Raw genomic sequence first — 26,820 nt, forward strand, 5'->3', positions numbered from 1 at the left:
AGACACATGATAGTTGTTTTTATTCTTTGTTCACGTGTTGAAGAAGAAGAAGAGGACGTGGTGAACGGAGAGAATCCTTTCTCTTTTTAAGTGTCAAAACGGTGGAACCTGAACCGATTGAACACGTTCTTGAACAAGGTTCCAAAGCGGACAAGTTAGGATAATGGTGTATGAGTCGCTCGTGAGCTGTTAAGGGCTCGTTTGTTTATGCGAACGACAAGAACATCTTATTTGGAGTAAAACTCAACAAATATGATTATGAGCATCCACTTGTAATTAATTATGCTCATAGAAATGTATTACACCATGACACCAAGAGAGAGTTTCTTTCCAATAACTCTTACATTTCATCGTGTTGAAAAACACCCAGAAATTTATTTTATAAGTTTATCAAAGAATTTCAAGAAAAAACAAAAGTTGTTTTTATGTTTTCTCGTTTTCCAACTTTCAACCAATAGTTCCTTCAGATAGTTCTTATTATTGAAAAGGGAAACTGTTTTAGTAAAAAGAGACTTTCTAACTTCTTCGTGAAGAAAGATAATATTACTATCTTGATACGAAGTATCAAGGATTGAGCAATGAACTAATTTATCCTTTGAGATGATGGACTCAGAAGACTGAGATTTAAACTCCTCATGTAATTCGTTTAGTTCGTAATGATTAATTGGATTACCCATAGTAGGATTAATGTACTCATTGATTAGTAAATCAATATCAACCTCACTATAAATATTATTCATCATAACCTGATTTATCCTGTCAAGAGACTCTTGTTCTTTCTGAAGATATGACTCAACATCAGAAGATATGATTTCAAGTTTCTTTTCAATTCCTGAAAAAACTTTAAGAGATTTTAAACCTAGTGGATTTTTTGACAGAATTTCTTCAACAAATTTTATTAGATTAGTCATTGAAGAGAATTCTGGAATCCTTGGATCTGGTGGTGCATTTATTGAGATAACACTTCTGTCCATAGAGTCAGATCGCTACAAACACAAACTTATAAGGTCTTTAATGTGTTTGCCTGCTCTGATACCAATTGAAAAAGCGGGGATATAACAACCACACCCAATATTTCGATTAGCAATATGTATGGACTAACTCCAATATAATTTCAAGAGAATCAACTAGACTCAATCTTAATAAAGTATATCAAAGAGTTATATCTCTCTTTCTCAATTCAATTCTTACTCAAGCAAATAGAAATCTGCGAGTCTAATTGAATACAAGAGAAATCGCTTGAACGGTACCAAAAACCAATGTTCAAGTATCAACCAATGTAAATCAACAACCAAAGGTTGGATATTCTAATTGATTGATTCAAACGCACAACCTGTGATATTTCAATTATATAACAAAATATAACGCGGAAAAGAAATAACACAGACACCAGAAGTTTTATTAACGAGAAAACCGCAAATGCAGAAAAACCCCAGGACCTAGTCCAGATTGAACACACACTGTATTAATCCGCTACATACACTAGCCTACTACAAACTAACTTCGGCCTGGACTGTAGTTGAAACCCAATCAATCTCACACTGATCCAAGGTACAGTTATGCTCCTACGTCTCTGATCCCAGCAGGATGTTACATACTTGATTCCCTTAGCTGATCTCACCCACAACTAAGAGTTGCTACGACCTAAAGTCAAAGACTTTAATAAACAAATTTGTATCACACAGAAAAGCCTATGGTAATAGATAAATCTGTTTTCCACAGAAATACCTACGAGTTTTGTTCCGTCTTTTGATAAATCAAGGTGAACAGGAACCAATTGATAAACCAGACTTATATTCCCGAAGAAAAGCTCAGTATTATCAATCACCTCACAACGGCGAAACAAGATATTTTGGAATCACAAACGATGAGACGAAGATGTTTTTAATTACTTTTACGATTGTACTCAATACGATTGTACTCAATACGATAGAATCAGCAAGATCAGATCACACAACTACAATAAAGTAGTATCGGTCTGGCTTCACAATGCCAATGAAGTCTTCAAGTCGTTAACCTATAGGGTCTCGGTAGAAACCTAAGGTTAAATGAGAATCGACTCTAGCTTATACAACTAGTATCACACATGAGGTGTGGGGATTAGGTTTCCCAGTTGCTAGAGTTCTCCCTTATATAGTCTTTCAAATCAGGGTTTGCAATCAATGTTAGCTTAGTAACAAAGCATTCAATATTCACCGTTAGATGAAAACCTGATTAGATTCAAGCTAATATCTTTCAACCGTTAGATAGAAAACTTAGCTTGTTACACACAAATGAAATGCACGTTTTAGGTTTATGTAAACGTACCCAAACATGTACATTTGTTGGTTCAACAGTAGTAAACCAAATGGTTAGCCATATGAGCACTTTCATATCAACCATGTTCTTCTTTACCTAACTAGTTCAAATGACTCAAATGAACTAATTAGAGAGTTGTTCAATTGCTTAGATCTTATAGAAGTATACAAGACACAATCGAAGCAAAAACGATTTGATTCACTCGAATCGATTCATGAGCTTTATAGCCACGGTTTGCAAACTTGCATTCCTTAGTTAATATAAGTATAAGTTCACGAATAATCGTTTTTAGATACAACCAACCTAAGTTCGCGGGCTGAGTTCGCAAACTTAAGTACCTGTAATAAGTTTGTAAAAGTTTACAAACTCCAAAAGGTTTTCTCGGGAAGAGAACCTCCGATAGTTCGCGGACCCTTGTTCCGATTTTCCTGATCAACAAAGTACGCATACTTTGGTTCAAGGAATAAGGACTTATACATAAATGTGTTACCACACAATGCTTATATTCAACAATGGTTATATAATCTAAACTCTCATTTCAATCATTGAAACATTCTTAGAGGACGTTATATAGTTGTTATTCACAAACCATTTTTCGTCAAAGCCATTTTCAAGTGATTGAAACATAATATGACTTTCGTCATTAGGTAAAGATGAACTTGGACCAAGCGAAAGCTTACCAACACATATTTCGAGAAATAGATAAGCGAAATAAACTCGTCTCGAAATAACAAATGTGTATAATCAAGGTCTATATAGCAAACCGACTTTTGTACATGCCTCAAGATATGAGATAGAGTAGATAAACTTTTGAGTGATAGATAAGTTCAAGTCTCCACATACCTTTTAGTCGATGAAGTTCCACCAGTTCCTTGAGTAGTTCTTCGTCTTTTATGATGATCGCCATGGATTTCTTTAGCTCAACTATACTTTATATCCTAGTCCGAGACTTAGCTATAGTAGACTAGAAATCAAGACTTATAGTTTTGATCACTAACATTGACAAACATGCTTGAGATAACAACGTATGCGAGTTCGACCGAGCAGTGCTCTAACACTTCTCCGATTACCACTTGAATTACTCTCATACCTTTTATGAGTCAACTAATACAAAAACCCACCGAAAAACAACTGTTAATAGTCATCATGTAAGCAAGGATATGATTTAGAAACAACTAAATCCTTCTATGTTTCACTTTCAACGCCTAAAATAACAATCTTTATAATGTAATCGTCGTATTGTTTATAATCATCAAAATAAAGACAGGGAATCTTTCTCTTTCTCATGATTATTTGATAAGCTAACTGCACCTTATGAATATTTTTTTAGGGGAACTGTTCAAGATTAGGAATTTTGGTAGACATGCAATTGAATTATAAACATGATGAGTATAAAGCTCATCTCACAACAAGATAAAAGTACCATAGCATTTAGAGAATCTCGAATGGTAACTCTCTTGTTTACCAAACCAGTTTCTAGTCTAAAATGAAAATCATTCTTTCTTTTCTTATCCCCGTAAAAAACATTTACTTTTGTAAGACAAGATCATATATATTTTTTTCGTTAAAGGAAATGATAAAATCTAACAATTAATTAATAAACTAAAACATGTTAGAAATTTCTTGCTTGTTGAAAATATTACATAAAATATTAGACTTGTTGATTTTTTTTGTTGCAGTTGTTGCAAATATGTTGACATGTGTTGCATATATTAAATTATAGTTTTCTTTTCTATAGATTCCACCTCTATGTTATTTTTCCTGTTAATATATTGTAATTGTACTTGTTGTAGGTTTTAGAGAAGATACATAGCCTTGGTGACACGTTTCATTTTGTACCAAAGGTTCAGGGTTCAGGGTTCATACAAGAAACGGAAGTACCCAATAGTGTATGGACTACTGAAACGACCAAGAAGAAGAACAATAATGATTTCCGGAAGTATTATAAGTTCGTATTCAAGGCCCCTCTTGAGTCAAACGTTAAAGAACAAGGTTTTGCTGAAGTTATTGATGATGATGAGAGTGATGAAGAATGTTTAGATAAAGAGTCAATTGTAAAGGGTTCAAGTAAAAAAGTAAAGGGTTCAAGGAAAAAGTTTTCAAGTAAAGGTATAAAATAAACTGAAAAAGGCTCCAGAAAACAAGTTCAAAGAATTTTTTACAAAGAGGGCAGCCTCATCATATATAACACACGCCAGTTTGAACTCGTCAAAAGCTTTGAAGGTGCTCGTTTTCTGTCTGCTATATTTGAGTGTTCTGTCCTCAAGATAAGAGTTTGTGTTATTAACTTTTATGCTACAAACGAAAGAACATCAAGTCTTAGAGAAGAGTTTTATCAAGAAGTAATAAACTATTTGAGGCTTGTAGAAGAGGAAGGAGTGAAAGACATTATTTTATTAGGGGATTTTAATGCGATTTAAGTGCCGATGAGAGATCAAATGGAGACTTCCTTTATCCGTATCCACTGTTTAAAAAATCTATTGAAGACTCCGGCTTAATTGATTTTCCTGAAGACAAATTACTGACCAGATTAGCACTTCACAAAAATTTGGAAGCGAAGCTAGACAAATATTTTGTCTCAAGTTATACTTTTCATAATTCAAACATTATATTCTACTGTCCAAAAGTTTTCAATGTTGTAGGGGAGGGAAAGGCCAACTATGCCTTTCAGATCATCTGTCGTTAGTACTGAAGGCAGTTATGTTTCCTATAAGTCATGGTATGATAGGCTCGTAAACCTACAATAATATACGGCAAGTGCACAACGTATAACTAGTAGACAATGGCAAGTAAAGGTCGTTCCCACGAGGAGTGTGAAATACTCTACCAACTAATACCAAAAAAACTAAGTAATCAATATATGATGCTTTTGAGAGTTTTCAGAAATTCCGACAAAATGATAGCAAAATAATAAAAATGTAACCAAAGATGTGAAAGTGTTAAGGTTTCGGGAATCCGTTGTAGGAAAGTTATTTGTATTCAATCACAAAAATCTCTAATTTACTCATGTAAAATAGCAAACCTAGCTACTAGTACACGGAAGATATTTCATTAAGAATCGTTGACAAGAATTATCATTTTCAAAATGGTAGTTTGTTGTCACCTTAATGTAGAATTATTAAGCACTAGATATACATGGCATAAATAGTCAAATGAAATTCATAAGTCAATTATTCCAAAGGTTCAATGAGTTCTTCTACTGATCTAACTATGGACTATACATGGCATATAACATGAAAAATATAGCTAGAAGGTGAAACATTGAAAGAGAATCACAAACATTATCATTAAGTTCAATTGGTAGAAACTTTATTCAAGAACATAAATTCACCCTAACATGGATTAGCTAGACATGGTTTTCTCAAAAAACCATAAATCAATATAAATAAATCAAACTCTAGCTAATAAAAACGAAGAATATAAAACAAAACTTCAAAACCTTCTCTAGTTGCAGCACTATGGCCGACCCCCCATTTTCATTTTGAAATAACACATAAATATAACCCACAGATGAATTCACGTCGTCGCCACATCACCTCCCAATAGAAGTCTTAACTGTATTTGCACAAATGACGTCATTTGATCTCAAACATTCCTTCAGATTCTTTTATATATATATATATATATATATATATATATATATATATATATATATATATATATATATATATATATATATATATATATATATATATAGCAAGAGAACTTATGTAAGGACAAGATATGTTAATATTTCCTTTTTCTTCATTTGCACTTCATTTTCACGTGGTCATGGAGGTGATATTCTTCCTTTCTTATGCTAACATTAATAAAGTCACTCTTGACCAATCTTAGGTGGCATTAGTGTGTTGACGTCGACTCGCTTCACCATGCATTAATTGAAGAGCAAATTAAAACTTGTCTGCCCATTATGACCTCGGCAGTGAAATAATTATATGCTGCTGATATATATGGAGATACCAGGCCAACATAATAAGTGTTGCTGATATATAGAAATACCAGGCCAGCATAATAAGTGTTGCTGATATATAGAAATACCAGGCCAACATATTTCATCATTGTGGTTGCTGATACATGGAAATACCAGGCCAACCAAGTTTCATCATTGTGATTGTTGATATATGGAAATACCAGGACAACCATATTTCATCATTGTGGTTGTTGATATATGGAAATACCAGGCCAACCACATTTTGCAATTTTCGTCGCAAACACCATTAAGTATCACATTTTGCTGTTTATTCGCTGGATGATCGAATTCACTTTTACTTTCTACAAAAGCACTAAAATAGTATTAGCAACTAAAATATTGTAACTTAGCTAATATAAATATGGGTCTAAAATGTAGCATTTACTTGCTTATCAACACCCCCACACTTATATTTTGCTAGTCCTCGAGCAAAACAGAGATATTATGAAATAGATTTTTTTTTCTTTTAAAGAAAAATCCTAACAAAAGCGCCACTCCTCCACACTTAAACATTACATTGTCCTCAATGTAATTGAGTCATCCAACATAGAAATTATGGTGGGAAATTCTAAAATACATATGCAAAAACTAAAAATAAAAGATAGAGTGCAGGGAACAAATCTGATGGGTTAACTCCCATGAAGCGAAATGTATTTTTTTCCCGACTTGCCAGTAGCACGTTCTCAAACAATGTGGGGATGGTACCCCAAGGTAAGCTGCGAATTATATATATAAATCCTGAAGAGTTGGGGATCAACCCAACTAATCTGATTAGTTGAAAACATGAACCTATAATAAGAAAGATTAATACCCAGAGAGATAAAACTGAATTCAATCTTATTTAAAGCATAATTCGAACCTTGAATATGAAGTAAATTAGGTTCGCAGATGATTACCAAAGATTGTCTAAAGAATTGAACAGTTATTGTACTCCCTAAATCTGGTTCTAAGTCAACAGAAATAACTTCCACGACTGATATTTTTTCAAATTCACTCGCTGAACAAGGCCTCAATGGAGCAATAATATCACGACTCTTAGACCCATTATCATCTAAAACGGTTTCATTATGAATATCATTAAGATGAAAAAATTCAGAACTTAATGGCTTATGGGTCAAGGAAGGAGCATTCTCGACTGATTGAACTAGTCGAGATTCGTACAGAACTAGAGGTTCTATTTTGGGCTTCCATTTATTAGTGTCTAGCAGTGGTGTGGAGTCTAATAAGGCATTGACTTCACAAATAACGCTATCATCATCAAAATCATATCCAAAATGAGCTAAGCAAACCTCTAATGGATCTTCCAAGTGACTCTTGTAAATGTTTTGCGAGTGCATACTTTCTTTTCGCCCGCATTCAAACTAAAGTACCTAAAAAAAATAAATCAAACAAACTGCATAAAAAGAACTAAAAGAAATATAAAGGAAAAATAAAAATAGATTATGTACAAAAATTAAAAATAAGCTATATACGCTGATATCAACTAGTGAGTATTTTGCTACCACTCCCCGGCAGCGGCGCCAAAAACTTGGTAGGCTCGTAAACCTACAATAATATACTGCAAATGCACAACGTCTAACTAGTAGACAATGACAAGTACAGGTTGTTCCCACGAGGAGTGTGAAATACTCTACCAACTAATTCCAAAAAAACTAAGTAATCAAATATGATGTTTTTGAGAGTTTTCAGAAATTCGGATAAAATGATAGCAAAATAATAAAAATGTAACCAAAGATGTGAAAGTGTTAAGGTTTCAGGAATCTGTTGTAAGAAAGTTATTTGTATTCAATCACAAAAATCTCTAATTTACTCATGTAAAATAGCAAACCTAGCTACTAGTACACGGATGATATTTCATTAAGAATCGTTGACAAGAATTATCATTTTCAAAATGGTAGTTTGTTGTCACCTTAATGTAGAATTCTTAAGCACTAGATATACATGGCATAAATAGTCAAATAAAATTCATAATTCAATTATTCCAAAGGTTAAATGAGTTCTTCTACTAATCTAACTATGGACTATACATGGCATAGAACATGAAAAATATAGCTAGAAGGTGAAACATTGAAAGAGAATCACAAACATTATCATTAAGTTCAATTGGTAGAAACTTTATTCAAGAACATAAAATAAATCACCTACAACTTCATTCGTTCACCCTAACATGGATTATCTAGACATGGTTTTCTCAAAAAAACATAAATCAATATAAATAAATCAAACTCTAGCTAATAAAAACGAAGAATAGAAAACAAAACTTCAAAACCCTTCTCTAGTTGCGGCACTATGGCCGACCCCTCATTTTCATTTTGAAACAACACATAAATATAGCCCACAGATGAATTCACGTCGTCGCCACATCACCTCCCAGTAGAAGTCTTAACTGTATTTGCACAAATGACGTCATTTGGTCTCAAACATTCCTTCAGATTATTTATATATATATAGCAAGAGAACTTATGTAAGGAAAAGATATGTTAATCTTTCCTTTTTCTTCATTTGCACTTCATTTGCACATGGTCATGGAGGTGATATTCTTCCATTCTTATGCTAACAATAATAAAGTCACTCTTGACCAATCTTAGGTGGCATTAGTGTGTTGACGTCGACTCGCTTCACCATGCATTAATTGAAGAGCAAATTAAAACTTGTCTTCCCATTGTGACCTCGGCAGTGATATAATTCTATGCTGCTGATATATATGGAGATACCAGGCCAACATAATAAGTGTTGCTGATATATAGAAATACCAGGCCAGCATAATAAGTGCTGCTGATATATAGAAATACCATGCCAGCATAATAAGTGTTGCTGATATATAAAAATACCAGGCCAACATATTTGATCATTGTGGTTGCCGATACATGGAAATACCAGGCCAATCCCATTTCATCATTGTGGTTGCTGATACATGGAAATACCAGGCCAACCACGTTTCATCATTGTGATTGCTGATATATGGAAATACCAGGCCAACCACATTTCAGCATTGTGGTTGCTGATATATGGAAATACCAGGCCAACCACATTTTGCAATTTTCGTCGCAAACACCATTAAGTCTCACATTTTGCTGTTTATTCGCTAGATGATCGAATTCACTTGTACTTTCTACAAAAGCACAAAAATAGTGTTAGCAACTAAAATATTGTATCCTATCTAATATAAATATGGGTATAAAATGTAACATTTACATGCTTATCATGGTACATTGAGTACAATCCACCCCAAACAGTTCTTTATACCAAAGGTATTCTCTTTGAAGATATATCTTTTATTGGGTCAGGACTCTTTGGAGATGTATATAGTCTTAACCGAAACATATCTCCAATTTAAGACAGATTAGACCTCTTCAAAGCTAAAAGGTATCGACAAAGATATCCCATATTGAGATAACATCTCTACGGAGATAAAAGTTCTCGACGGAGACATATCTGATATTGAAAATAGAAAATCTCTTCGGAGATGCAATCTTTGATATTGAAAATAGAAAGTAAAAATCCTCCAAAACGATAATATTCGGACAGAAAATCTAGATTAAATTTTATACCAAAATACAAATAAACCATTTATACTAACAAACAATAGATTTATACTATAAAAACAAACAACTAATTCAAAGACGGAACTACTTACAACTTGTTCTCCTCAAAGTCGAGAGTTTTTTTGACATCCACTAGTTGGATAAGCGATGTTAATCTAAACAAAAACACAGAAATAAAAGAAGAAATCAATATCAATGTACAAGAAACTTAATCAGTAAACATATCAATCAATAGTGAGAAGAGGTATACCTTCATTATTGCTCTTCATGAGACTTCAAGCTATCATGGTTGATACAATAGGCATGTAACATGATATAGATTTTATTTTTATTTTTGTACATCTCTTATATGAAATTGAATTTGGTCTAAAAGTTTTTACTGGAGATATTAGACAGCACGACGATCATCCATTTTAAATTTCATAATTTTCAGACACCGAAAGTATTCTGCAAAACTATACAATGTAGCTGAAAAACTCTGACGAGTAGAGAATTATTTATGTTCCACATTCATATTTTATAATATTTGGTTGATATTTTGAATTTGTACATAACATAAAACTTATGGATTATAAACTTATCTGCAAAAACCTTTTTATAATTATGGTTCAAGAGCTATGGTAATTAATTTCAAAATGTTTTTGCATGTATGTCCAAAATGTGAATGGCCAAACAAGCCTTATTTTCATTTGAAGTAGTTTTCCATTGTGTTCTTGTATACTTCTATGAGAATATAGCAATTGAACGACTCTTTAACCAGTTTAATTTGAGTCATTTGAACTAGTTATGGTTAAGATGAATAAGGTTGATGTGAGAGTAATCATATGGATAACTTCGGTTAACTATTATTGAGCCAACATGGTGTACACTTTTGGGTACAGTTACATAAACCTAAATGAGGGTACATTTCATTGTGTGAAACAAGTTAAGTTCGTTCTAACGGTTGAAAGATATTAGCTTGGTTGAATTAGGTTTTTCATCTAATGATGAATATTGAATGCTTTGTTACCAAGGTAACTTAGATTGCAAACCCTGATTTGAAAACTATATAAAGGAGAACTCTAGCAACTGGGAAACCTAATCCCCACACCTCATGTGTGTTACTAGTTGCATTAACTAGAGTCGATTCTCCTTTAACCTTAGGTTTCTATCGAATCCCTGTAGGTTAACGACTTCAAAGACTTCATTGGGATTGTGAAGCCAGACCCAACTATTTTCTTTGTAGTTGTGTGTTCTGATCTTGTCGGTTTCTATCGTTTGAGTACTATTGTGACGGACCGGAAAATTACGCCTTTGGCGCGTTGCCCCGGAGGCCGTAACTTTCCCGATGCGCCATGATGAAGCTACGATTCGGGCCTTAAATCTAGGAAAATGCACGCTCATTTGCCCTCGCAAGCATGCTCGACGAGCATGGTGCAGCTAACTTAGGTTCCACACCGTTCCAACTTACCCTTATTCTGTGAGGGGTTTATTAAACAAATCCAAAACTTTCTTAAAACGGCAAAAACGGCCTTTTGAGGCCCTAAACGATGGAATTTGGCTAAATTATGGTGACCTTAGATCCACATGTCTTGATCTTTGGGAAGTTTCCCATCAAAATGGACTTTTGTTGAGCTAAATTACGACACTCGGGTTTTTAGCCTATGTCGAACGCCTTGATAAGAAGTATGAGCATCCAGTGAATAGAATGCAACTTTCCTTATCAAGTTTGGCCACAATAATCTCTTGCATCGCATCACCGAGCTTAGATGATATGAGAGGCCAATGTACCGCAATCATCTCCCAAATAGATGATATGAGCGATAAAGTGCTGGACTGACAATGATGCAACTCATTGTGGCTGCCTACGTACCCTTCCCTACTCTAAAGGGATCAAGAACAGACCGTAGTTCATCCTCGAAGGGACAGAAACTTAAACCAACTCGTTTACGAGGCCGTGGCCAAGTAATAAAGGTAATGGCCTAGTCCGTATAGGCCGTTCCGTCAAAATACATCCAAGTGATGCATGTTTGGTCCGCAATATGGAATAATGATGCCTAAGCATAAAATTCCCTCTTCGCGATGCTATGCAACTATAAATGAGCCTTAGGTATCATTTATACTCTTCCGGCTAAGCTATGAAGCTTACTTGGTGCATAGTCCGCATATGCACCATCAACCAACTACCCCTCCCTATATATGTCAATTTGACATTTTTACAACTCAAATTGGGGGAGAAAAAAATCATTCATCAACTCCCCAGGCCATGATGGCCGCACCTTACCATTTTGGCCAACTGTGATATATGACCGTAATGGTTGTATATTCAGTTCTGGCTCACATGCCAGTTTCAACGTCCGTCCATGACGGCTGAACATTTACTGAGCCAGATCCCGTGAAGGGACGTGATGGCTATACATCTCTAAGTCTATCTCACCTGGTGCATGGTCCATATATGAACCTTCAACCAAGTACCCCTCCCTATATATGTCTTAATGGAATTTCTACAAGTATGGAAAGGGGAGCATATTGATATGCTTTCTTCACTATTCATGGCCGTTGCCATGAATTTCTGAATGACCGTCCAATATGGCTGCTCACTTCCAATGCTAACTCTGATGTCCAACCATGTTGGTTTTCCGCTGCCAACTCGGTGTCCGTACATGTTGGATGTCCGCAGCCAACCCGATGTCCAACCATGTTGGTTGTACATTACCAGATCGGTGTCCAGCCATGTTGGTTGTCCATAAACCAACCCGATGTCCAGCCATGTTGGTTGTACATTACCAGCGCAGTGTCCAACCATGATGGCTGTCCACTGCCAACCCGATGTCCAGCCATGTTGGCTGAACATTGTCAACGCATCGGCCAAGGGCCAATATTCCTTTTCCTACGCAACAGAAGCTTTGGATGAAGCTTCATCTCATGCCCTGGCGCATTTTTTAGCATGGCGGGGTGTTACAACTATCTTCTCTAAGAATTGCTCGAGATTTAATCTCCGATAGGAAAGATAAAAAGTAATCACAAACACCTTCGTCTCATCGTTTGTGATTCCATAATATCTAGTTTCGCCATCATACGATTTAGATTATTTTGAGGTGATTGATAATACTAGGTTGTTCTTCGGGAATATAAGTTCGGTTTATCAATTGGTTCATGTTCACCTTGATTTATCAAAAGACGGAACAAAACCCATAGGTATTTCTGTAGGAGACAGATTTATCTATTCTAATAGACTTTTCTGTGTGAGACAGATTTGTTTATCAAGTATTCGACTTTGGGTCGTAGCAACTCTTAGTTGTGGGTGAGATCAGCTAAGGGAATCAAGTGCGTAGTATCCTGCTGGGATCAAAGACGTAAGGAACGCAATTGTACCTTGAATCAGTGTGAGATTGGTTAGGTTAAACTACAGTCCAGTCTGAAGTTCATTGGTAGTGGGATAATGTCTGTAGCGGCTTAATACAGTGTGGTGTTAAAACTGGACTAGGTCGCGGTGTTTTTCTGCATTTGCGGATTTTCTCGTTAAAAAATTCTGGTGTCTGTGTTATTTCTTTTCTGCATTATATTTTGTTATATAATTGAAATATCACAGGTTGTGCGTTGAATCAATCAATTGGGAAATCCAACCTTTGGTTTTTCATTGAAATTGATTGATCCTTGAACATTGGTCTTTGGTACCTTTCAAGTTACTTCTCTAATATTCAATCGGGATCGCAGATTTCTATTTGATGATTGCATATTGAATAGAGAAATAGAGATATAATCTCTTGGATATACTTTTCTTATAGATTGCTTCTGACTGTCTAGTTGATTCTCTAGAAGGTATATTGGAGTAAGTCCTCTCATATTGCCAAACAAATTATTGGGTATGGTTGTTAGACCCCCGCATTTTCAATAGCATTGATGATTGTGTTTTTCGCTTGCCAAGATTTATTGAGATTTTGTTGTTGACAATATCCATTAGTTGCTTGCAATCTTTATTAATATCATCATTCTATGTATAATTTTAAAATATCCGCAATTGAGATTATTTTGTTTCCTGTTAAAACATTGTACTTGCACTTTTTCCAGAACAAATATAGCCTTGGTGATTGTTCTTTTCGCTTGCCAAAAAATTATTAAAATTTTGTTGTTGACAATATCCACAAGTTACTTGCAATTGTATCAAGATCATCATTCTCAGAATAATTTTCAGTAAGCCACTTAAATCCGCGGTCAGTATAAAGATTTCTTGGAGGTCAAAATCTTGACTAAGACACAAATAAATTTTTCATAGATTAATCCAACAAAAGAGATGAATAAATCCCTCGATTGTGAGACGTTTCATTTTATACTGTAGCGCTCCCTAAGCTAGTAGCTGACTAATCCAAGAGATTAGCTAAATAAAGAGGCACTAATGATCTAAATCCTATCCTTAAGCATTCAATTAAGAATATCCGCGACAAACTTAACCCAAAAACTAGCCCCACTCTAATATAATATACATATATACAAGGACTCCTCTCAAATGATACATATACAATAGTCATTTGGTTTACAAATAGAATAAACAACATAATAAACATAGCCGAAGTTAACCAACTATCAGATTCAACTCCTCGAAGCTTCCGCTGCGCAACTCTGATCTGTCTCTTAAACTGAAAGTGGGAATGGATGAGCACATCATCCCTAAAAGGGGTGCCCAGTAGGAATAACATTTAACTTTCAAGTAATCATTGGAATGATCTAAAAACATTACATGTTTTTCCTAAACATTAAAAGACAACCAATTCACAAAAATAAACAATCATGTATATGGAACTAACTCCTTCATCAAAAAATGTATAATATCTGAGTTAACCACACTCATTAATAATATTGCGGTCTATCGCCCTAGCAACTGCATAAAAGCTGAAAGTAAGTAGGTATAAAAGAAGGAGTAGTATCCTATATACCACAGATGGAAAACCTTATTTTCCAAGCATTCAAATGGAAATTCTTATTTCCCAAACAATTCATAGAGACAAACAAAGCATTACAGTTCCTTTCCAAACAATGGAAAGATTAAATCAACAGAACTTTTGGAATTTAAATTAACATAAGGTACAACCAAATAATGCATGAATTTGTTAAACATAAACTTTTGTAATAGAAAACAACTATAATCACAAAAGAGTTAAATATATATTCCCACCTCTATTGATGACAAGCCACGCCTACCTCGAGATCCACAATCCACTAGTTCATCATTTGAATCGATCATTGTTAATAAAGACTAATTGTTAATCACACAAGAACTCTAAGAATCTAGCCAAAATGGCTCACACAAGAATCATACAAGAATATCTAATGGTTCTAAGTCCATTTATGACTTTACACAGTTTCATTCTCTATCTTTAGTATGTCTAAGTTTTATTAATCCAATTAGGTTGTTTCTACAGTTCATTATCTAAGTCTTATGAATAGCTAAAAGTTTGTAGAAGAAGTCAAAGGATAATTCAGACCATAAATGGTCCAAAATATCTAATTAATTAAACTAGTCCTAAGCCCAAGTCCTTTACTTTGGCCCATTAATCTAAGGCCTGGTCCATTAGAATTAACTAACGGTCGCTAACAGTCCACGGGTCAACTGACGGTCAACATCTAGGGTCTAGGTCAAGTCAATGGTCAACCGTTTGAGGTCAAGTCAAAGGGTTAACTCGGTCCACTGAGTCAAACTGATTTAACTCAGGTTAGCAGGGTCAACTCGACTCAGTCAGATTGACTAAATCAGACCAGCAGGTTAAGTCAGCTAAACTGACTGGGATGACTAAAAAGCGTAATTTTCATTACATATACAATCTCTACCAACCTGATTCTATAAATGTAACATTAAAAACATTTCATTCATTCAAAACAAACTCCAGATTTCAATTACAACTTTAAACTCTGCTTACCTGCAATTGCAGCTCTAAGCATCACTAGAGAGGTTAACTCAACACGCTCATCTAATCTTCATTCCTATAACACGGCCACTTAACATCAGATTCTCAATTAGTTTTCATTTCATCATTTCTACAATTTCATCACCACTCTGACTCTTCCCTACAACCTGTACCCATCTTAGGTTTATACACAAACTTCAATTTCATTATGTTGCCTTTTTAGCTAAACATCATTATCATTACAACACCACTGCCAAACTCAGTTCATTCCATTCACTTAAACCGCAATTGCATCTCCATCATCTATCCCCCAAACACCACCAGTTACCACTATACCTGCAATACCAGAAATACCACCATTTCTCAACTTAATAACTACCATTACATATCCATTCCATGCTCAACAACACGACCTCATTTCTTTGTTCTCAGTTCCCGATTACAATACTAATTAATCTGCACCTCAGCTCAACAACCACCAATACAACATTCTACCAACACATTTCCTGCAACAACATCAACACTAGTTCATATATATTTCTTAATCATTCGCCTAACTCAACTACACTCTTCACTGTATCAATCTGCATCTTCAGTTTTGGTCAAGGACAAACCTAACAAGCAACACCATCCCCATAACAATTACAGTAAACACAAATCCAACCCTTCTCAACGTCAGACCCAAACAATGATACTGTATCTCAATCAACTTCAACACCAACAATCATAACACCGAAAAACCCACAGATAGCAACACATCAACACTTAAATAGAGATAACAAACTTTAATTGAATAAAGAAAGATTTACCTCAGATAAATTCTGCTCCAACACCAACCAATTCAAAACTCATAATAACTTCATCACCTTCTTACAATCGTAATCAAACCCTAATTCTTCTAACAGCTTCAGTCATGAGCTTTAATCGATCTTTATACCCTAATTCTTAACCTGGGGAAGAACAGAACACAACCCTAATTCATTGATTCATCACTGAATCCACTTCAAAACTTCAATTAAATATTTACCCATTGTTCTTCATCTAACATCAACCTAATTCACCTCTCAATTTCATACCAAACCCTAATTTCACAATCACTGTTCTTGATTTTCTATCTCAGTAATTTATCGATTCCTTATTAATTCCTCTATCAAAACATTACCACAATCTAATTCTTCATCTCTTGAGACTCATCAATATCTCTTAAACAAAAACCCGTAATTGAATCCTCTAATTCATCTTTTCATTGGATCTGAAACATTTATCCTAATCAACACTACTACCAACAGTTACTTCCTAATCCATCCCTTCTTCATCTGATTTACTTCGATATCATCACACGCAACAATACTAATTTGATATCTAAATCGTTGTTAGATTAACTTCTATTAATTAACGTTTGTGTTAAACTAATCGTGTCATTATCGGCTAAATTATCTCTTGATAATCTCTAGATCCACTCTTGACCGGTCTAATAGCGTTGATGAGCTTGAATATCTTTACATATACCACAAGTTTTCACTTTGAAGATATATCTTTTATTGGGCCAGTATTCTCCGGAGATGTATAAAGTCTTAATGGAGGCATATCTCAAATTTAAGATAGATTAGATTTCTTTGGAGATAAAAGTTCTCGAAAGGGATATCCCATATTGAGATAAGATCTCTGCGGAGATAAAAGTTATCAACAGAGACATATCTGATATTGAAAATAGAAAATCTCTTCGGAGATGTAATCTCACTTTGAGACACAGACACAATAGAGTTATTGAGCTTGATATTTAACATAATGTTGAACATAAAGGTTAGATCTTTTTTGACCTCGTAAAGTTAAATCTCCATGTATAAAGTGTGAGATGTCACTCAATATAAAGGATTAAAGTGTACAACAGTAAAGTTAAAGATACATGATCCATCTAGTTTTCTGATTGTAGAAACAACGTATACATCTTTAAGTGGTGTGTCGGTCTTTATAGTCGAATACTAGCATACCTTTATCTTGAGCATGTTTTCAGGTAAAAATTTGTTGCTTACCAAATTAGGATAAGGTTATACTATTGTTGGCTTAGCAACAAATCAGGTTTACTTAAATGAATCACCTAATGAGGTATCTCTAATGTGGAATAGGTTGGATGCCATATGGCTAATGACCAATGACGGATCCAAGATTCATTGTCCGGGGGACAAGTATGTAAATGACACCACTGTCAAACAAAAATATCCGCCGAAGGCCGCATGAAAATTTAGCCTCATATACGTGTTCTTGCTACAACTAGAGCTACCGACGTACAAAAAAAATCAAAAATGATTTAGAAGAAGACTATATTTAATAGCTTACAGTAGTTTTGCTTGACTACAAAAAAATTTATATATTTATGAAATTTTATACTACACAACCAATTATTAGTATCTGTCGACTAAAAAAAAAAATGATTAGTTTTTATTAAAGTAATCCGTAAAAATATTCTAAATTGTGTGAAAGTGTATTTGACTCTCGTGGACGAAAAGCAAGAAAAACCATACATGAAACTCAGAGAAATGGGTGAAAACCGAGAAATCCATTGGTTGGTTACTAAAAAGTTAATAATTACACAAAGACTGAAGAGAGCAAAAGTGAAAATCAGTTATACAGAGCCCACTTTAGTTTGTTGGTAATTGACGATGCATATTTAGTTCTGGTGAATTTTGAACGATCGTACGCAAAATTTGAGAACACAACAGAAGCAATTGTGTTAAAGTGAAAATTCTCATGTTAAAAATTGTAATTTTAGAAAAACTAGGAAGGACCCTACTAGTCCTTGAGTACTGTTAATGACTAAGCCTCTTCTAGACTTCTGAATGTATATATATTGTTATTATTTGTTATTCTTTTAATTAAGAAAGTTGAAATAGACCAAGTCATAAACCTTTTTGTTTTATCTACTAACTCTTGATCTACAGAACCAAGATATTCACCAATTGTTCAGTAGCTTCTTTACAAAAACCGATATTAGTGGCTCCAAAGACTTTAAACAGTATGATGTTGTTTGTTTCACAATTTTGCTCATTTGGAATCTAGATGTGCATTTTTTTTTCTATGAGAAGCCTTTAATGTCTGTTGAAGTTGATAATAATGTTTTGATGCAACTTGGTGATTGGAACAGGGTAAGAGAAAGCTTTTCTATGCAAAATCAGTCTAATAGACAGATTGTACATACCTGGCTTCCTCCAGCAAATGATATATAAAAAATAAAATTTGATGGCTCACATCTGGATAAGAATTGCTTATCAAGTTGGAGACTGATTTGTTGAAATGATAAAGGTAATAGCCATGGATTGCGAGGAGGTGCATCTCTTTCAATAGACCCAGAACAGGCTGAGTCACAAGCTTTACTGGAAGCGGTATTATGGGCAAAGAACAATGGATGGAAGAAGGTACATTTGGATGGAGATTGTGCAAATGTGGTGGCGGCTCTTAATAGGAAATCCTCAGCTGTCAAATGGACAACCTATAATGATTTCTGGGTTTGCAATCATGTTCATAGGGATGCAAACCATATAGATGATGAGTTAGCTAAATTTGTGAAAACTGATTCTTTATGTTTTAGTTGGTCTAATAATGTTCCTGATTGGATCCATGTTTTGATCCAACAAGACAAAAACACTCTGTAATTCTATCTTCATCAATTGAATTTCCTTCCCTATTAAAAAAAAAATCGATGACTTTTTTATCTAAAGCCCAACCTCGCATAGGAGCAATGAAGGTGTGAAAGAAAATAGTTCCCACTGCAGTGTTGAATTGTTGAGATTCTACTTCACATCCTACCATTAATTTTGCGAAACCATGAATATTGCCATATTGTTGAAGTAGATCTGTCCCTTGGTCTTTGTATTTGTGAGCGATATAACTACAGATGGCTCTTGATTCTGGAACAAGAAATTCGATAAGAAAATATTATTAGTAAATAAAAAACCGAAATTCTTAAAAGCGGATCGAACGAATAAGAACTCACCAAAAAGGGTGATATCTCCATCTTCAAGTACTGGAATATGACCAAACGGGTTCTTGGAAATGAATTCAGGGCGTTTTTGTGCTCCGATACTAAGATCAATCGGACAAATCTCATACGTTCTTCTCTTCGAGGAAAGCCATCACAGGAGTTGTACATGTTGAAAAAGGTACTCCATGTAGCTTTAGGGGTGCCATGAGTTTGAGTTTAAGTGTCTAAAGGATATAAAACTGAATCTCTTTGGGACGACTATAGAGCAGAATTCTATCTTATTGTTGAGTTTGATCAGAACCGTGATATCATCTTTAAATGTTTTGATCCGGGGTCAGTTTAACGCAATTTGTTGCAGTGAACTTAAGATTTAGTCCCACAGAGACTAGTTAAAGTAGAGGTACGGAAACAAGACAGTATAAAAGAAGAAGTGAATAACTAGTTCAAGCATATTTTTCTCGGCCTTTTTGCTAAGATCAAGTGTAGTATCTGTTCTTATCAAAGATATTCTGAGCAGATCAAATTATTCTCCAAAAGAATAATAAATTTAGGGTTTCTGGGCTTCTCTCTACGCATGAGTTTCTGGGAAAATCAATCAAAATGGCCGAACTATGATTTCGAATACCATTTCTTCTTCAATCTATACATACAAGATTTGGGTGCTATCGTCGTGGATCGCTCTTTCTCTTCGCGATTTATTTTTATATTGCTATCATTGTATTTGTTCCATGCTTACGTTGTACTTGTTTTTTCTTAAATACTAATTGTTTAATTGTCAAAAAAAAAAATTTTCTTATCTGTTTAATATCTGATATGCTTGTCCATGGGACAACAAACTTTTAAACTCACCCCTAAAACATCATTACGCAATGGAAATCGACCACAATGCAGAAAAGTCAAAAAGAGAATGCACCAGCCGGGAATCGAACCCGGGTCTGTACCGTGGCAGGGTACTATTCTACCACTAGACCACTGGTGCTGGATGTTGTTACTTTCTACTTTTTCATCAAGATAGAAACAAAAACGAGAGGATCGAAATAAACAATATCTAGATCACTTCCCATCTTAATCTCTTGGCTATTTCCCAGAGGAGGATATTATTTCTTGCTCTTGCTATGTCATGACCGTGGGAACATTTTGTTCTCGACACTCCAAGGTAACTCTTAGCCTCTTCGGCACTTCCACAGACAACTAGAAGCTTACAAACTTGGGGCATCGACTAACTGAACCCATAGACACTAATCATAAATTAGTCTCAAAGTATTAGATTAAAATTAGTAACGTCAGTTGAATTCATTTCCTAGCCAGCAGCTCAATGTGAAGGCATAAAACCACTTCAATCTCTTCATTAGAACTTCTGGCTAATTTGCACATGGTAACTGCAAATTTTATAGAGCTTAAGCTTGTCAGGAGCACCTTATAACTGTCAAACATCTATTTGGACTATTGAATTTGGGATTTTTCATCAAGCCTGTTTGATTCGTTGAATGCTTGAATGTCATCTGTAGGATGGGAGTACCACTTTTCATGCTTTCGACCCCGTTTACAGACTTTGGAAACTGGACCCTCCCAGTCCCAAAGGATTACGACGTGGAACGGTATCACCAATATATTAATTGTCAGGTTGTCAATGGCCGTGATTTGTATTTGTTTGGATTTCAGGAGACATGCAACCAATTTTACACTGCCCAAACAAATAAATGGCATCGTGTCCCAGATATGCTTGAGCAGGTATATGTGTGGCTCCTGTTATGAACAATTGCTTGTATGTTGCTGGTGGTGGGAGTTTTAACGGACCCATTCTACAATGCCTCAGACCAGTAGAGGTTTATGACCCTATCAAGAGCACGTACATTGGATAAGTACAATGTTTCTGTCTGTTGTTAGTTAAACACATTGTAGAAAGTAGAAACTAGATAGCATGCTAATTTCTATTATCTTGATAGAGCGATTGGCAAATGAATATTCTTGTGCACACAGCTGGTCCTTGGTTGCAGGATATATATGACGAGGTGGTTGGCGCCCGTAGAAAGCTAATGAATATAACGGAATGTGGTACGTGCAAGGAACTTTTGGGCCTAAACGTGGAAGGAATCAAGTTTACAACCCAAAAACAAACGAATGGTTTGAAATTGACGATGGAGTGGTAGCACCTAAGAGAGACAACCAATCCCAAGCATAACCATCGTTGGAAATCTCTACATGAGAAGTTGCGAGGATGGGTGCAAGCTGCACATGTATGATGCAGCCACTGATTCTTGGGTGTCCAACTGCACCGAAGAGTGCAGTTCGAACTTTTTCCTGCCAGGAATTACTTACCCTTGAACAAGGGGAAGCTCATATGCATGGTTCGTGAAAGTATGAGCGTATCTGTGGTTGATGTCTCGAAACATGTAACTGATGATGGAGGAAGAAGGTGGTTTGAAGCATATCATCTTTGAGAAGAGGAGAAACTCTCGGGTTTGGGTCTCTCAAGGCCGTCGAGAATTTCTGAAAGGGCTCCCTCTAATCCAGGGTAAAGCCCTACCATTCTTAAAACTTAGAAGGATAATAAACTAAAGAAAGTCCCTCGATTGTTCTTGTTAGATAAGATTAAGAACAGGTGTAATCTCATCTCCCAGCTGATCTTACGACCTGCACAAACTAAAGCAATCACTTGCCTTAGACTACAAGGGCAAGTCATGTCCTACTAATTGTTGGAAAACGATTAATAAAAAATAATTTTTTAAAGTTTTAATAAAAATTATAATTTATTGTTTTCTTTTGTGAATGAAACTTATTAACCCTACATTGTGGAGTTTCCAATTTTTAATAGTTTTAAGAAATTATATAAACTTTTTAGTCCTACATCGGGGAAATTTTCTTCTTAAGTTGTATTTATCAATTATATAAACAAAATCACTATTTTTGTAAAATCTATGGGAAATGGGTTGCTCTATATTTAGAGGGACCCCTAAGGGAAAAAACATTTTATATTGTTAAGTGTTCGAGATTTTTCTTATGGTTTTTTCGGAGTTGCCAAGCTCAAGTTGAGCATCTACTACATATGCTAGTAGTAGGGTGTTTTATCCTGGAGATATCCGTCCTGTGAGGGCTATAACATCACTTTTGAGTGTCGTGACTCACTCTGTTTTTCCAAAATTTTACCTTGTTGTTGTTGCGGAGATATGGAGAGCTCGTCCGTTTCATCAAATCGATCACCTCCACTATAAAGGAGTTAAGTATCAATAACTTTTGTTTATTTGATTTTTCCTTATTTTTGATTATTGCACCCAACACTAATAACTCGATACGAACAAATACATTACAGACCGGAAACAAACATTAAAACTCATTGTCTGTATCTATTTCGGCAGTTTCATCATCAATCCTACCAGTAGTCGTGTTGAATAAACAAAATTCTCTTGTAGAATGGATTTTCTTATGAAGTTAAATGTTCCTTTACGATTCCCGACTAGTTATGTTTGTGATTCAGTCACTCAAAAGACATAAACATCCCAGTTTTGTGTTAGTTTTCTGTTTTCCCATCCTAGCGCTGTTTCCAAGTCAATTGAGGCAAGGGGACGCGATTGACAGCGCCATAGACAATCGACTGGAGAGAAGGAAATCGAGTGGTCAGTTGGCGCCAAGTATTCGATATCTTTGGGATGAGAGTGTGCGCCTTCTTAATACCAAAAGAAAAGAAGAAGAAAAAACTCAACTTACATTTTTGATTTGCAAACTTGGACACTCATAATTGCAGAAGAAGTATGTCTAATTCAGTTTTTCATTTCAGGTGTTACACATTTTCATTGTTTTTATGGTCCTTCCAGCACAATCTCAACCTAAAGAAATAGGTTTCAGCCACAAGAACTGAGCTCATGCAGCAACAACCACAAGTCCTACCTAGACGACCAAAACCAATTTCACTTTCTAGTTAAAGAAAAATCTTAAAAGAGAGTATCCCTAACAGATTCTCCCAAGATTTCAGCATCTATCTTTCAGTTAGTCTATGGCTCTATATCAAAGCCTTATGTTAATGAGCTCTCAAAAATCAGCAAAAGAAAGCATCGTTTCTGCTCAAATGTGGCTAATTTTCTATCCTCGTCGACAAGAAACAATCCCTTGCTTTCCCCGACCAACAAAACGTTTCTTATCCATATTGTATACTGTCTTGAGGTTGATAATAAGAAAGTGTCGAATGTAATAAGGTTCATAATCTTATGCAACCTCAGCATCTAATTTCACGAAGCAATTGGTGAATGCTTTATCCCATTGAATATCCCAATTTATCTTTAGTGTTTTCCTTCATGGTTTCATGGGACAAACCCCTGATTCTCTCGGTGGATGGATGTAGAACTCTTTTTGGAAGAATAAACAAAAGAAAATTCTACACTTAATAATATCAAGCCAATTCAGCAATTCTACTCTAAACTGGACTTATCGGTCCCATGGCAATTTATGAATCAAATGTTTTAGTCCCACACAGACTAGTGTACTGCGGAGGAATTGAAACAAGACAATATAAAAGCAGAAGCGTAATCTGAGATGAAGCATACCTTTCTCGGCCTTTTTGCTAATAACAAGGGTAGTGACATAATATTAAATTTATTTTTTTCATGGCGGAGCTCCATCACAGCCGCGTTGCACTACTGCAAGGGCCTGGCGCACCCCTACCAAATTTCACTAATGTTTTTGTGTACTCAAAAGTAACACCTTATTTCCAGATGGTAACTCAAAAGTAACACCTTATTACCTCATTCTCATACTAGATTTTACACTTGTAACACTTCATTACCTCCTACTGTAACTGTCAAACATCTATCTGGACGATCGAATTTGGGATTTTTCATCAAGCTTACTTGATTTATGAATGCGTCAATGTTGTACAATCAATCTAGTAACAAGTTCATCATGAACTGCCGTTTCTATATTTTTTAGAGGGCCTATTCTAAAGCTTTAGAGTAGCTAGGGTGTTTTTGCGCTTGGGACAATGACGCAACTAATGCAGCAGTACCCAAGGCGCGTCAATTGCTGGTTGAAAACTATATCCGACCTACCTCCCTCCTCGGTCTCCCAAGGCCATTGAGATTAAAACTGAAAACTCACGGAAGTAATAAGTCAATAGAAAAGGGTTTGATCCTACCATCATCACATAAAGTATGAAACCAATTATTCTCTTCTATGTAAATTGAACTCCTCCTATCACCATGGACTGTCCCAAGAAAACTCAACTTGTCCAAAGCAGCGAACTTAAGATTCAGTCCGACTCCCACATAGGCCGGTTAAAGCAGGGGAATTGAAACAAGACTGTAGAAAAAGAGAAGTTGGATATGAGAATAAGAATACCTTTCTCGACCTTTAGCCAAGATCAAGTGTAGCATATGTTCTTATCAGTTCAATCTGATATGCTGCACGATACTAAATTTATTTATTTCATGGGAGAATTCTCATCACGGAGGCCTGGCGCGCATTGCAAAGGCCCGGGGAGCCCCTACCAGATGATAAAGTTAACTTTTGGACATAAATAAACCAAATTGGAAACTGAACAAGTTCTATGATGCCTAGCTTCACTTAACTTGACGGATTGGCTTATAGTTAGACTCACAGCAAGCTAATAGTTGGTCTCATCTCCTTCCAGCCAGCAAGCAAATCGACTAGAGAGACCATGCACCAGCCGGGAATGGAACCCGGGTCTGCACCGTGGCAGGGTACTATTCTACCACTAGACCACTGGTGCTGAATGGTTTAACTTTCCAATATCCAAAACTTGATTTGATTTGCATTGAACCTTCATGGTACAAAGAAAGCTACTGTATTTGCTAGAGCTTTGACTCTATGGCGAGGAAAGAGACATGAGAATACTTGGGAGGAAAAGACAAACAATGGGGAAACAGTGGTGGAATCAAAGTGAATTTGGTCATATGAAAACAATGATGGAATCAAAGTGATTTTGATATTCATCTCAAGTCTTTGTTTTTAGGTTCTAGAATTGAACTATTCCAGTGCTGAATCAATAGGAAGGTAACCTTTCCTTCACCATCACCTTGGAAGCAAAATGAGTACATTCTATAAACTTTGAAGGGCATTATTCCACATTAGATTTCTGCTCAAAATGGTCTGTACAAGCGGGCATACGCTTATTAAGCACAAAACGAATTGTTCTTCCACATTAGAATACCGTGTACTGCTGATTATAAGCCGGGTATGACTATTTCTGGATAGTTTAGGAACCCAACAGTTTTTAAAACAAAACTTCTCATTTCTTTCTAAGGCATGGCTTTAAAATAGATGATCAAAGTTTTCGCAATGATACCTCTGCTACGGTCGTGGAATGGACTATGTCACTCAGAACTAATAAATAATCCAAATATTATGAAGAAAGCACAAGGAGAACTAAGAAGAGTGGTTGGAAACATCCCAGAAAGAAACGTGAACTAGTAATTTCAGTCTCTAAATCTCAGTTGAAGTGAGAATGAGTAGCCCCACATGGAACAATAAGCACAACCCTACTCAAAATGCTTTCTATATAAGCAACGCTTGACTCCTCCAAATCAATCACGCAGCCGTGGGGTAAGCACAAAGCGAACTATTCTTTCGCCTTTTACTAAAGAATACCGTGTGCTTGCCGTTTATAAGCGGCATACGCCCATTTTTGGAGGGTTTCTCTTTTTTAAAGAGGAACCCGACAATCTTAAAAACCAATCTTTTACTAGTATCTATGGCTCGGCTAAACTAAAGTTTATGCCAGTTCAGGCGGCGTTGTGTATGGTTCCTGCCTCCAAGACTTGCAATTTGCAACTGATGAATGCTTATGGATTAGTAAGGTATTCAGACCAGTATTATTCCTCACAAACCCAGATCCATCTTTTGAACAACAAATGGACTACTAAATTATTTAGTGATTGAAGTCGTTACCAGCAGTTCTATTTGCTACTGGTTCAACCAATTACTTATGATTTAAAAATGTTATGGAATGGTTCAATGTACACCAAATATGACACCAAGTGTCTGTAATAGATGTCTTAGATCAGGTCTTGGGCTTTCATCCAAATGCTGCTTTTATATACACCAAGGCTAGATTTATACATTTTATGGTGAGAACATGTATACTACTCCAGATCGCCTCTAACTGCAATATGATTACCTTCTCTAACTCTGCAATTT

General features: G+C 35.5%; 3 non-coding genes and 3 pseudogenes across 3 annotated transcripts; 4 read left to right on the forward strand and 2 right to left on the reverse strand.

Annotated features, from left to right (window-relative positions):
- The first annotated feature begins 20,123 nt into the window (after positions 1-20,123).
- Positions 20,124-20,270, forward strand: LOC113291954 (annotated as a pseudogene).
- A 312-nt stretch (positions 20,271-20,582) lies between these two features.
- On the reverse strand, positions 20,583-20,653 carry TRNAG-GCC. Its single transcript has one exon. It is a non-coding gene; the product is annotated as a tRNA-Gly (tRNA).
- Positions 20,654-24,628: 3,975 nt separating this feature from the next.
- On the forward strand, positions 24,629-24,768 carry LOC113291964 (annotated as a pseudogene).
- Positions 24,769-24,998: 230 nt separating this feature from the next.
- Positions 24,999-25,156, forward strand: LOC113291956 (annotated as a pseudogene).
- A 166-nt stretch (positions 25,157-25,322) lies between these two features.
- Positions 25,323-25,393, reverse strand: TRNAG-GCC. Its single transcript has one exon. It is a non-coding gene; the product is annotated as a tRNA-Gly (tRNA).
- An 824-nt stretch (positions 25,394-26,217) lies between these two features.
- Positions 26,218-26,337, forward strand: LOC113291973. Its single transcript, XR_003331671.1, has one exon. It is a non-coding gene; the product is annotated as a U5 spliceosomal RNA (small nuclear RNA).
- Positions 26,338-26,820: the final 483 nt, after the last annotated feature.

Source organism: Papaver somniferum, chromosome 6 (assembly GCF_003573695.1).
Source record: "Papaver somniferum cultivar HN1 chromosome 6, ASM357369v1, whole genome shotgun sequence".
Classification (NCBI taxonomy): Eukaryota; Viridiplantae; Streptophyta; class Magnoliopsida; order Ranunculales; family Papaveraceae; genus Papaver; species Papaver somniferum.